Genomic DNA, 14,546 nt, shown 5'->3' with positions numbered 1-14,546 from the left:
TTTCATATGGAAACTTACCGACATTCGCTCTTCTCCCATAGCGTTCGTGAATGGAAAAGGAATTTGGAAGAAATGACAGTTATATCCGAATTAGTCCGCAACCCACGTAAGAATAGATGTAGATGCTTCAATAATGAGCACTCCTGTTAAGTGGCAGAAAGCGATAAAAACGCAACAGGATTTTTACATGCCATCGCCTCTCTGGTGATTTCCTAATGTGGCTGCTATTTCTATCTGTCTTTCAATAACATTCCGGCCCAGAAATATACTGGAAATGTTTCTTGTTGTCTCCGTTACCAGGAAGACCTTGCAAATAAAGGACGAAACGAAAATGGAATAGACGGCGTCCTTTGAATATTCAGTATCACTTTCGGCACGAACAGTACAAGGATATCACGGTACCCAAACTTGGCTTCCCGGACCAGCGAAAGACTTCGACTGGTCCTTGCCGGTGTAACCTTGGACGTCACTCTAAATTTATTAAACGCATCCCTTCCACAAAGCCTAGTAAACTAGCTTTTGGTCAAACTCTTCATTTAAATATATGAGCAACCTGGAGAAGGATCAGTGATTCCGTACATCTTAAAAAATAGGGAAATAAAAATGATATACGGCCCAGACGGCAAGCCCTAAAAACTTATCTCGAATTACTGTGAGCTGGTGATAACTCGTATTTGTCCTTCTAGTGTAATCAGAGATAATGGTTATAACTTGAGCACCGTCTCATAAGATGCAATGTCATCTAAATAAATAACGCAGGTTTCTTTGTCATTTTTAGAGAGTCTGACGCTCTTCTGTCACAAAACCTCACGGCGGGCGCAGAAGTGAAACTAAGTTCTCTCATCAAAATCGAATTCTCCCCTCTGTTAATGATTAAAAACTTCCATGATTTACCCTCAGGGGACTCTTCTATATTTCTTGAAATTTACCCGCAGTTACTGTCAGACGCCGGCCGAAGTGGTCGCGCGGTTATGGGCGCTGCAGTTTGGAACCGCGAGACCGCTACGGTCGCAGGTTCGAATCCTGCCTCGGGCATGGATGTGTGTGATGTCCTTAGGTTAGTTAGGCTTAAGTAGTTCTAAGTTCTAGGGGACTAATGACCTCAGAAGTTGAGTCCCATAGTGCTCAGAGCCATTTGAACCATTTTTTACTGTCAGACAATTATTTATAAAAACTTGTCCCCAGTGTAAGCAGTTCAGCTAGTCAAACATATGTATATACACAGTCTTGTTTCTTTTTTTTGTCTGTGACGGAACTGTCCCAGAAACGAATTAAAAATAGCTCAAATCTCCCTGTTCTGATAAGGTTTCCGAGAGCTCGCAAATTCGATTATTGGGCACATTACGGAACTCTCATTTCCCTCCCAAACGTTCTCCACTGAAAACCTTCCAGAACGCTCGGATTTCGCTGAAAACGCACCATGAATGGAAAGTAGATGAAGACAAGATCGTTACCATATTCTCAAAATCTTTGAAATAATGGAACTGACCATAAACCATCATTTGTCTTATAGTTTCTCAAAGACTCTGAAACGATTAAGTTTTTTCCCAGGAGTATCCATTCCTGACGTTATTTTTGCGGGGAAGGAAATGTTTCAGTTGGATATTGGTTTTGCCGAAGCCTGATAAACTTACAATGGCCGATATTGTGTTAGAGCAGTTCAGGCTTGTTAATTCCCTTCAAAGTGAGGGTTGATACGAAACCCGGTTTCCTTCAAACAGCTGGTGAGAAGTTCTTTTGGAAATGCGTAGCATGTGGGGAATGGTGTAGCCCAAGAGAGACGCCATACTTCAAGTCCACCTTCTACAATGTTTGAGGATGTTGCCTAAACAATGGTGAAAAGAAGGAATATTAGACAAACAGGAAGGAAATTACAGCGTGAGCTCAGATGGAGAGCCATAGGTAACAGAAATTACACAGCGATGTTTTAACCACAATATTCCGGTAGTAACTTGAATGATTTGAGAGAATTGCAGGAAACCTAAATTAGAATGGATGGACAGTTATTTCAACATTTCTTCCCTGGAATATTTTGTGAGGAAGACAGTTTAGCGGCCAGTCGATGACAGGGTCATTTGAGATGGAACTCAAGCTTCGACTGGAGAAAGATCGGGAGGAAATCGGGTTCGTCCTTTTCGAAGGGGCTATCACGACATTTGCTTTGACCTAAATCTGGATAACGGAGTGGGGTTGACATGCCGTCCAGTAGCAGGTTCCGGAGTATAGAACGTTCTCGGACTTCTTGCCACTTTAATTCAAGATAAAAGCTCAAGCTTTCGATGATTAATTTAGTCGTCATCGCAGGAGCAACTGAACGTCAAAAGTGCTTTTTTTCCCTTTAGCGATTTCAATGCCCCACGAAGGGTGCGGACTGGCAACAGATAAAAACCGCTCCTCAGCCAAAGGTTACATAAATAATATTTAGAAGGTGATTAAAATAATCAAAAAGATGACAGTAACAGGTGATGTAAAAAACAACACATTAAAAACAATATTTAAAAGCTGATTAAAATAATTAAAAAGATGATTTCAAGAAAAACAATTCCCGAAATTTCTACAGAGTATTCAAACAAAAATTAGCAAAGTACTCTCCTCCATCACTCCAGTTCAAAAATGACCATGGGGAAATTGCTCATACCAACACCGAAAACTGTGAAATTCTTGCAAAATACTTTTCTAAATTACTGAATTGTGAAAAGCCTGCAGAAAAATTTGAGTTCCATCGTACACAACGAAACCCAGACTCAAAGCCACCAAGTTTACAAGAGATTAAAGAGATAATTCAGTCACTGAAAAACAACAAAGCATCAGGAGAAGACCAAATCATCGCAGAATTATGGAAAAAGGCAGGAGAAAATTTTATTGCAAAACTCAAAGAAATTATACATGAAATCTGGAAAACTGAAAAAATCCCCACAGATTGGAAGACTGCAATCATACATCCTCTGTACAAAAAAGGAAGTAAAACAGACCCCAACAACTATCGTGGAATCTCTTTATTGTCAATAACATACAAAATTCTGTCTAAAGCCCTACTAAACCGCGCAGAACCTCAGCTGGATTCAAAACTAGGCGAATAACAAGGTGGGTTCAGAAAAGGTCGATATTGCGTAGAACAAATCCTTAACTTGAAAAACTCAATGAAATATTTACATAGTACTTCAAACAAAAGTTATGTCATCACGTTTGTCGACTTTAAAAAAGCATATGACAGTATAGACCGAGAATCCCTTTTTGAAGTATTAGCAGAATTTGGACTAGATCAAAAGACAACAAACATCATAAAAGAAACACCAACGGACACCAAATCCAAAGTAAAATTTATGGGAGAATTGAGCACAGAATTTGAAATAGACACAGGAGTACGACAAGGGGATGTACTGTCCCCAGTGCTCTTCAATTGTGCTCTTGAAAAAGTTGTTAGAGAATGGAAAAAAGCAGGTGCATCAGCACACAGACTGGGACCAAGGGCATAGAATTACACTGTTTAGCATTTGCTGATGACATGGCACTGATCGCACAAGACATTACTGATGCACAGAAACAGCTACAATTATTACAAGAACAGGCAGCTAAAATAGGATTACGAATATCATTTGAAAAAACAAAATTTATGACTGACGTCAAAGATGCACCTTCTGATCTCAAAATTGGTAATAACTACATCTCTCGAGTAAAAGAATTTAAATATTTAGGTGAATGGATTGCAGAAAATTGTAATGAAAAGAAATCTGTCAGATCAAGAGTCCAGAAAATGGAGACGGCGTTTCAGTTAGCAAAAAACATTTACAACAAAAAGAGTCTCTCGTGGAACTGCAAAATACGACACTACACAACAGTAATTAGACCCGAACCTCTCTATGCATCTGAGACACTAAACCTTCAACACAGAACAGTAAAAGAGGAATTAGAAGTGAAAGAACGTAAGATAATGAGGAAAATCCAAGGACCAAGAACTAAAGATGGGGTACATTATCCAAAACCCAATGCAGAAATATATAAAAATATCTCCAAAATAACAGACACAATGCGCATGAGAAGAATCCAATTCATGGGGCGCTTAGAAAGAATGGACTCAAACAGGTTAACGCACAAAATCCATACATTGTTAAAGAACAAAATTACAAGACCGAACTGGTACAAACAGACGGAAAAAGACCTGAGAGAATTAGGGTCTCCAAATCTACATGATAGAAATGAAATCAGAAAAATCACAAACACACGGGGTTTTGAGGAAGAAGAGAGAAAAACTAACCGACATACATGGTCTACGCAACGAAAGCTAGCCCATTCGTTGTTTATGAAGGAATACTGGGCGAAAAGGAAGGCCAACAAATGTTGATTACGCGTGGTCCTAAGTGATCCATCCGCGAAGAAGAAGAAGAAGAAGAAAAAAGATGACAGTAAGAGGTGATGTAAAAAACAACACATTAGTTGACGGTATTTAGGGCTTTTACATAAAAGCAAGTGACAATAAGTGAAGGTTTTGTAAAATACACGTAGATGGGAAATAGTGAATGTTCTTGAAACTCGTTTGACGATTTTATATTACAATTAAAATATAAGTCACTGATGAACGCGAATGATGTCATGTTGTAATAGTAGTGCTAGGCGATACATGAATGAAGGTGCGATGATGCATATGACCACTGGGCCCTGTAAAACAGCGGGTAGCGACTAAAAATCAGCTTGATGGATGAAGTGGAAGGAGAAAATGTAAGGATGGTGTAAATTTTGATTAGGGTTGGAAAGAGGGCTAAATCTCGAGACGGATTTCGTTGTTGGGGAGTGGATTTGGTTAAGTGCCGGCCGAAAAGGATAGATTGGGCGTGAAGGTGCATGGAAGTGGGATATGATCAAAAATGCTGCTGTGGTGGTCTTATTTAGTAGACAGACGGCTTCTGATTGGTCAGTAATAACATAATGCTGTCGAAGATGGTGTAAACGTCAGCCTTGGTGGGCCCACCGCTCCCATAGTAGCCTAAACATTGCGACGAATACCTCTGCCTCTTCTGTGCATCGAGAGCTCGCTTCCATCACCACTGTGATTATATCAGCTGTTAGAGTTGAAGATCTTGTCGCATGTTCTCATTTCCTCAGCCTGTTTAATTATGGAATCACAGTGTATAGGAGCCTGGGACAAAAACGTTTGTTTAGTCAAACAGTATTTTGTATTTGTTTGTTGGGACCTGCAGATTTCTTTAGTAATCGATTTTTAATGTGTCGCTGATGTTCTGACCAGCGTTCTCAGTAGCTTCCCGGCTTCTAAGTTAAAATGCGATAAGACATGAGGTCGAACTTGCTTCAGATTTCGGATGTTGACGTAGGTGTTTCAGCCTATTTTGTAAAATATTTCGGAAAAGTAAAAATGGAAGTTAGAAGACAATGCCTAAAAGGGAAAAAAGTTAATTTATAAAAAAAAAAAAAATTAAGCGTGGGGGAGCAGTGTAAAATTTGTCAGAATTTTATTTTGTTCCTTTTGAGTAGGAAGTGTAGGCCGGAGATAGCCCGAAAATTAGAGAAATTTTAAAACTTTTTCTGTTTGAACACCACAGGAACTAAGCTATTCAATTTGAAGAATTAGTAAGCAGTGATCCAGTATTCACAAGTTAAATTTTACGCGTGTATTTAAAAAGATTTAAGAGGTCAAGTAATGGATTTTGGTCCAAAAAATCGATTATTCAAAAACATTATTTTCTTGATCTACACAGTTTAATCTATGTCGTGTGTGAATTTTATCGTGATAGCAGCTTTAGAAATGCCTTTAAATTGTTAAACTGATAAACTGTGCAGTGGCGGCCACTCCCACCTTTTCCGACATTTGGGAAACTGCTTGCTTCAGCGGAATTTTTGTAAGTGTGAGGGCTATTTTCTTTCGATATCTTTGGGTGACATTTATATCTCTGGCTGACAACTACATGTTTGCCTGAAAACTTTCTTGCATGTGGTTTATTTACGTTTTGACAAAACTAACACATACTAGTAGGTGGATGATTGAATTCGCAAATCTTTACGTGGGGATCAAGATTTATGAATAATGGGTGTTGAAAAAACTGTGTTTAACAAACGGATGTTTCATGGAAATCGGTTTACCAACAAAAAAGAGGAAGCAGCTGGAAATTAAGAACATAAGTTCTCTGCTTCGGCATCGGAACTTGGGACAGGAGAATTATACAGGTGCGTGGATGATGTTGATAAAGTTTTTATGTTCATGTTTTAGCTGTAAAAATACGGAATGCGTGTTTGTTGTTGAGGAAAGAAGAGTGGGAATAGCTTGTGACTTTAAGTTAATTTGTAATTCGTGTGGCTATGAATTTTCATTTTCCTCCACCAAAATAACTAACACTGGTACCTATGAAATTAATTTTAGGTTAGCATTGCTCGGAGATGCCTTGGACCGCGGAGGGAAGGAGATAATTTATTGTGTGATTTTCTGAACGTGCCTCCACCTTGTGCAAGGTTTGAAAAAATAAATGGAGAAATGTCCGATGCCGTATGAGATACTGCCAAAGTTTCTATGAAGAAAGGAGTGGAGAAAGTGGTGGAAATAAACCAATAAGAAATAGATCCTGGTGTAGATATTCATGACAGTGAATCTCCTTCGAATGTAGCTGACCTGTGTGTGTCTGTAGATGGGACCTGGATAAAAAGGGGTCACACATCTCTGTATGGAGTTGCATCTGCAAAAGGTATTGACACAGGTTAAGTTTTAGACGTAGAAATTACGTGTAAATAGTGCCACCAGTGTGTAACAAGGAAAAATGTCCAACAATGAAGACAGTGATAAACAGTGGCAAGAAAAGCATGTAGCAGGATGCTCTAAAAATTAGTGGTTCAAGTGGGGGCATGGAGGCTGCTACAGTTGTGAGGACTCTTTCCAGATCTGAGGACCACTATGGTGTTAGATATACTAAATACCTCGGTGATGGGGACTCCTCTTCGTTCAAAGCTGTAACAGATAAAAATCCGTACAATACAGCAATCGAAAAGTTGGAATGTGTTGGCCACATCCAAAAGAGGCTTCGTGGTAGGCTTCTTCGCTTGCTGAAATAGAAGAAAGGCAAGGCACTTGAGGATGGAAAACCACCAAGAGGAAAATGCTGGCTTACTCTGAAAGAAACTGATTCTCTTCAGTTATTTTATGGGAGTGCTATCAGGAAAAACACACATAATTTAGAGGCAATGAGGCGTGTTGTGTGGGCAATTTTTCCCCACAAACTATCCACTGACCAAACACCAATGCACAATCTGTGTCCGAATGACGATTGGTGTAAGTTCAACAACGGAAACGAGACGTATTCACATAAACATTCATTACCAGAACCCGTTACGAATGCAATTAAGCCCACATTCAGGTGTCTTGCAAACCATGATTTAGTGAGGAACTGTCTTGGCGGGAAGACACAAAACGCAAATGAAAGCTTCAATAATTTAATTTAAATTAGATGCTCAAAAAGGACATTCTGTGGACTTGAAGTACTCAAAATAGGTGTCTATGATGCAGTTTTATGTTACAATAACAGAAATAATGGCAGAATTGAAGTGCTGAAGAGAGTTAGTATAGATCCTATGAGTTTACAACAAAGCACCGTCGACGAGAGCAGGGTCAGTATGGAGAATTGTAAAATTGAGGTAGGCTTATTACATGTAGAAGTATGAGAAGAAAATCCTTGAACCTCATTTTCTCTGTTTTACATTTTTTACATTATTGGAAGCCTTTTCTCACAAATCATTTGCGCTAACAATATGAAATTTTCAGGAATTGTTCAAAACGTGTTGCTGTCTCCCTGGAACTAAAAAATACGAGATCCTGCAATTAAATTCTGATTTTTAGATGATTGTATGTAGAAAAAAAGTTAATTTTGGATGCGCAAAATTGAAAACTCTGTTAATGATACGATTTCTACCACAAATTCATAACTGTAGTTCAATGGCCTTATAATCTTCTCAGGACACTACAATAAAAATTTCAGATTAATTGCATGTTTAGAATTTGAGTTATGGCTTTCTATAAAAAAGACAATAAAAAAATTAAAAATTCAAATTTCTGACGAAGTATTAGTCCTGCATATTTTATTGTGTTTTAATTTAAAACATAGTTCTTTTGCTTTAACATGAAAAATTTTAGATTTGCACATTAATGAATATGGCTGTAATGACTTTTTAAATAAATATTTACATTTTCCGTTACATCCCTCCTTAACTGAATATGTGGCCAAGCAACATCAGTAATTCATATCAATCAGACACAGATTAAAAGGTTTTATTTTGGCTTTGGGAAGTGATTAAGAAAAGTTATTCTTCTTCTGCGCAAATCATCCATCTTTAGTCCATGGCAAAAGCCGTTAGGATAAGTAATCACTGAAGCAAAGATATTAAATTAGGCAGCTAGATTAGGAAACTAGCGGCATAAAAAATGTCGCAATCCGAAGTCAGAAAAGGAATTATTCAAGTTTAAACTTTTCACCTCTACTAAGAGAAGTCAGCGATGCTGATGAGGGTTTGATGATCTCTTTCAAACGGGAACGCAATGCACTCGGTGTATCTCGTGAATGTAGTAATAAAAAAGTCAAGTGATTTATTGTAATATATTAAGCGATTATCACTCGACTGCTTTAAGTTTAATAACTATGTAACTCAAAGTTCATAGAAGAACATAATTGTAACCGGCTACTGACTGTATAGTGTTTCACATGTTCTAGTAGGTGGAGTACGCAATCTTAATTTTAAACGGTACAGAATTTGTTTATCTGTATCACACAGCTATAAAATGTTATAAATGGTTTCAATTACTCAAGCAATTATTAAAATATCGTTACAATGAGAAACATGTCACATGTAGTACAATCAATGATTTGATGCTTTAGTAACAGTGACGAGTTACTCAGAGAAAAGACAATTTGTTGACCTGAAGATGATTGCATCAGCAACCGCTGACGTTTTGTAATTGCGTGATCTAGAGCAATTAATGTTATATTAACTGGCTACGATCATATTGCCCCCTGGGCATATTAGATATCACCTTGTAACAAATACAGGGCAAAATATCACAAAGGAGCCAATGGCGTAATTACTATTAGCCAGAACTACCAAGTTACGTAGCAGAACGTCATTATTATGAACGAAAGTAATAGTCCTTTAAAGGCAGTACTTGAGTTTAATGAATCCATCGCTGGAGGCACTTTAAGCTCTACACCGAAACGTACAAGCATGTAGACCCTATGCACACTGAGAGTAAAAATTTTTTAAGTACACAGAAAGATCGTACCCTTACAAGGTCACTCAAAAGCAATGAGACGCTACAAGATCCATTTGCTGCAATAGGACGTGGAGCCATAAGCCGTACTCTTTTCTCAGTGAGGCACACGAACCTTGAAGCAGCTGCTTCGTAAGCCGCCGGCAGTTGCCTGAGGACGTCAAACGTCGCTTTTGACGGCAGCAGACGGCCGTCTATTGTCTGTTAGAGCTGCTCGGCTGCCTTCTATGGGGAGCAGCCTCGCAGACAGCCATTCGTCTGTTAGCCTTCCGCCCACGTCCTAGAACCCTCGCGGAGAATCGCAAATGCACCTGAATGCAGATGTCATAGCTCTCGAGGGAACTCTAGATAGTCTAGACCCTAGAAGCTTCCGGGAATCGTGTCACTTGCAACTGGCTACATATTCCATAGCTGGCTCCATTTTTATTGCCATTCAGCTCTCAACAGGTAGTAAAGCAGTTACCGATCCCTGTGGATGGTATGAACACCACTAAGCATAGTCCTCTTGGGAGGTGGCTGGGCCTTCATTGTGTACAAGTGTGCAAAAAAATCCATATGATTTTCTATGTTCTTTATCTTATTTTTCTATATTTCGATGTAATTTTTAATTTACAGACTTGTTCGCTTTTTTAATGTACCTAACATTTTCCTCATAATTCTTCTCTAGCATACAGCTAGCACAGTTATGATTCACTATTAAGTATTTTAATTACGGTAGAATGTTTCTGCATTACTCAATACGCCCTTTTTATTGTGAAAATTCCTCTTCCTAACGCTATTTCCTCTTTGTCTATACTTCTACATATTACAAATCTTACTGTCTTAAATTATTTCATCACCTGCCTCGAGATGACTGGAGGTTTGTGTTGTCCTCATCATTTCATCCTAATGCATGAAAATCGCGACATTGGACTGAGAAACGGTTGGGAATTTATACGGGCGCTGATAACCAAGCAGTTGAGCGCCCCACAAACCAAACATTATCATCATTGAATTATTTCTACTAGATAATTTTAACCTTATCTGTTTGGCAGTTGTCTATTACTAAAATTTAACTTGGAATCTAATTTTTACTACTTAAATGAACAACTTCAGTTGCACTGAACTAATGCTTTGCAAGAGGTATTTTCGACTATGTAGGTGACTCGAAAAGGCAAGCTCAAATTACTAAGAGATGGATCATTGCATCAAATAATCAGAAGAACTATAGATTGTTTAAAAGACGGAAAAAGTATTTTTTTTAAGCTATGTGCCTTGTTTAGTTGGGGGAGAAACGAGCTACACATTAGATCGCAGAATGTTCATTATCACCCAGAACATTAAGATATGCCTTCTGTGCTGAGTGTCCGCAGCTCGTGGTCGTGCGGTAGCGTTCTCTCTTCCCACGCCAGGGTTCCCGGGTTCGATTCCCGGCGGGGTCAGGGACTTTCTCTGCCTCGTGATGACTGGGTATTGTGTGATGTCCTTAGATTAGTTATGTTTAAGTAGTTCTAAGGTCTAGGGGACTGATGACCATAGATGTTAAGTTCCATAGTGCTCAGAGCCATTTTTTTCTGTGCTGAGATTCAGTACCTAGGACACATTAAGAATGCTTACCAAATGAAAATCGCCAAACAGCTGTGTGTTGTCAGAAGTTATTCTTTTATTTTTCACGACAAGTTTCAGCATCTTATTAATGCCATCTTCAGGGCCCTGTGTACTCCATGTACATCGATGCATGCAAAACCGGAGCTTTTAGTAGCTGGATTCCATGAATCTTTTGTGGACTGTGTATTTCGAAGACTCAGCTACAACTGAGCCCATAACAGAGGAAGTTTTCGTGGAAAGTATCAAGTCTTCGAAGAACACACTCCACAAAAAATTCAAAGAATCCAGGTATTGAAGGCTTCAGTTATGTATGCATCGATGTACCTGATTCTCTATGCATGGATGAGTAGGGGACTGAAGAGGGTACTAATGACATGCCGAAACGGATCGTGTAATAACTTCTGAAAATATACGGCTGTTTGGTGATTTCCTTTGGCAAATATCTGATTACCCGCTGTCTCGTATCCACGAGGGGTCAACAGAAGTCCTTATGGATGCTGCTTAAAGAAGTCACCCTCACACTACTCTGGAACTGCAGAAAGATATTGAGTGTTGCGAGCTGCAGTTTCTCAACAAATGTTACAACATATCAAACGAAGGAGCGAGTTACTATTGTTTCATTCGACATCAGTAACAGTTACGTCAAAGCCTAACCAGGAATGTTGGAATGTTCGCATTACGGCATCTATTTAAGAAGATGAATCGCCGTATTTTCAGTTATATGTGTCGCATTATGGGAATTAGAATATATCCAGCAATTAAGTGAGACATTGAGTGTAAGTGCTACTTTGAGATAAAGAGATTTACATAGTTGAGGAAATTATGGTTGAACGTGTCAAACCAGTGGGAAGCCTGTTGGAAATATTTGTAACTTGGTCATTTTCTGTAAGACTGCGTCACTTTTTAAACACCCTGTAAGTGGGTTGTTTAGGATTTTATGTTGGTAACGCCACGTAGCGCTCTGTATGAAAATCACTGACTGTGCTATGTGCAAGCTTGTGTCTGGTTGGCATTGTTGGAATACTCGCAATTGTACTGTTGGGCAGTTGGATGTGAACAGAGCGTAGCGTTGTGCAGTTGGAGGTTAGATTCCAGCAGTGGTGGATGTGGGGAGAGAGATGGCGTAGTTTTGAGAGGTTGCTATAAGCGGACGATCTGGACGTGTGTCCGGCAGAAAAAGGAAATTTGTATATATGGAGGTCATGAATTGATAGATATACATATATGATGACTTTTGAACGAAATACATTGTTTGTTCTCTACCAAAATCTTTCATTTGCTAACTATGCCTATCAGTAGTTAGTGGCTTCTTTTATTCAGCTGGCAGTATTGGCGCTCGTTGTATTGCAGTAGTTCGAGTAACGAGGATTTTTGTAAGTGATTCAAAAATGGCTCTGAGCACTATGGGACTTAACTTCTGAGGTCATCAGTTCTCTAGAACTTAGAACTTATAACCTAACTAGCCTAAAGACATCCATGCCCGAGGCAGGATTCGAACCTGCTACCGTAGCGGTGACGCGGCTCCAGGCTGTAGCGGCTAGAACCGCTCGGCCACTCCGGCTGGCAGGTAAGTGATTCATGAATGGTATAGGTTATTGTTAGTCAGGGCCATTCTTTTGTAGGGATTATTGAAAGTCAGACTGCGTTGCGCTAAAAATATTGTGTGTCAGTTTAGTGATAATCAGACTAAGTAAAGAGAGAAATGTCTGAGTACGATCAGTTTTGCTCAGCTGTTTGAAAATCAAATAACATAGAAGTTTATCAGCATAGTCATTCATAATTTTTCTAAGGGGATGTTTCAACCCAGCCCCTGCTCATAACCGAAAAATTTTCACAAGCTCCAGAGTGCTGGTGGTAGTGAACTGAACCACAGATGTGGCCGACAGTGTAGTTTACTTTGGAAATCGGACGAGAGCGTTTGAGAAGAGCGGGTGTGAAGACACATTAAAGCGGCGTTACGACACGGTCCCGGCGTTTAGAGAGCTTGCGCAATCCTCTCGGAGAAATTCGAGGAAACGCCGGTTTCCTGCTTTCGCCGTTAGTGGCCTCTATTATCAGCACTGGGGCAGAACCCGGCGCTGCCCGCCAGCCTGGAACCCTCGCGCCGTGGAACAATGAAGTACGACGCCACAGGCAGCGACAGGCGGCGCGCTGCCATGGGGAGCGAGTCTTCACGCGTCTGACAGCCGCCGACGAAAAGTGCACGCCTTGAAAGTTGCTAAGGAGTAACGCACATTGTGTTTCCGGAACAAATTTTCACTCTTTCTACGGGGTGTATGCAGGTGTGAAACTCCTTGCCGGATTAAATCCATGTGCGAACACGGACTCGAACCTGGGACCTTTGCCTTTTGAGGGAAACCGCTCTACCACCTGAGCTGTCCAGGCATGACTCTCGACCCTACCTAACAGCTTTATTTCCGCCAGTACCTGTTGATCTGCCCGTCAAACTTCACCGAAGTTCTGCTGTATACCTTGTGGGACAAGCGTTCCTGAAAGGAGTGCAACGCCAGATTTTACGAATGCCTTATCAGTAGGTCTTGTCTTTACTATGGAGTATTTGTTCCGCCCACCGTCTGACATACTTGAAACCTGAGGGCTTGTAGTTGTAATTAGTGCCTCAGGGGAAACCCATACAAAGTTTTTGTTGCGGTCTTCAGTCCAGAGACTGGTTTGATGCAGCTCTCCATGCTACTCTATCCTGTGCAAGCTTCTTCATCTCCCAGTACCTACTGCAACCTACATCCTTCTGAACCTGCAATCACTGAATCTCTTGGTCTCCCTCTACGATTTTTACCCTCCACGCTGCCCTCCCAATACTGAATTGTTGATCCCTTGATGCCTCAGAACATGTCCTACCAACCGATCCCTTATTCTATTCAAGTTGTGCCACAAATTTCTCTTATCCCCAATTCTATTCAATACCTCCTCATTAGTTCTGTGATCTACCCATCTAATCTTCAGCATCCTCTGCAGCACCACATTTCGAAAGCTTCTGTTCTCTTCTTGTCCAAACTATTTATCGTCCACGTTTCACTTCCATACATGGCCACACTCCATACAAATACTTCCAGAAACGACTTCCTGACGCTTAAATCTATACTCGATGTTAACAAATTTCCGCCGGCCGCTGTGGCCGAGCGGTTCTAGGCGCTTCAGTCTGGAACCGCGCGACCGCTACGGTCCCAGGATCGAATCCTGCCTCGGGCATGGATGTGTGTGATGTCCCTATGTTAGTTAGGTTTAAGTAGTTCTAAGTTCTAGGGGACTGATGACCTCAGATGTTAAGTCCCATAGTGCCCAGAGCCATTTGAACCATTTTGAACAAATTTCCCTTCTTGAGAAACACTTTCCTTCCCATTGCCACTCTACATTTTATATCCTCCCTACTTCGACCATCATCAGTTATTTTGCTCCCCAAATAGCAAAACCCATTTACTACTTTAAGCGTCTCATTTCCTAATCTGATTCCCTCAACATCACCCGATTTAATTCGACTACATTCTATTATCCTTATATTGCTTTTGTTGGTGTTCATCTTATATCCTCCTTTCAAAACACTGTCCATTCCGTTCAGCTGCACTTCTAAGTCCTTTGCTGTCTCTGACAGAATTACAATGTCATCGGCGAACCTCAAAGTTTTTATTTCTCCTCCGTGGATTTTAATACCTATTCCGAATTTTTCTTTTGTTTCCTTTACTGCTTG

General features: G+C 40.1%; 1 protein-coding gene across 1 annotated transcript in view; it reads right to left on the bottom strand.

Moving 5' to 3' along the window:
• Nucleotides 1-14,546, bottom strand: part of LOC124619829 — a 1,389,509-nt gene that overhangs the window by 876,107 nt on the left and 498,856 nt on the right. The window lies entirely within an intron of this gene.

The sequence above is a fragment of the Schistocerca americana genome, chromosome 1 (genome assembly GCF_021461395.2).
Source record: "Schistocerca americana isolate TAMUIC-IGC-003095 chromosome 1, iqSchAmer2.1, whole genome shotgun sequence".
Taxonomy (NCBI): domain Eukaryota; kingdom Metazoa; phylum Arthropoda; class Insecta; order Orthoptera; family Acrididae; genus Schistocerca; species Schistocerca americana.
This window is presented reverse-complemented; position numbering and strand designations above follow the sequence as displayed.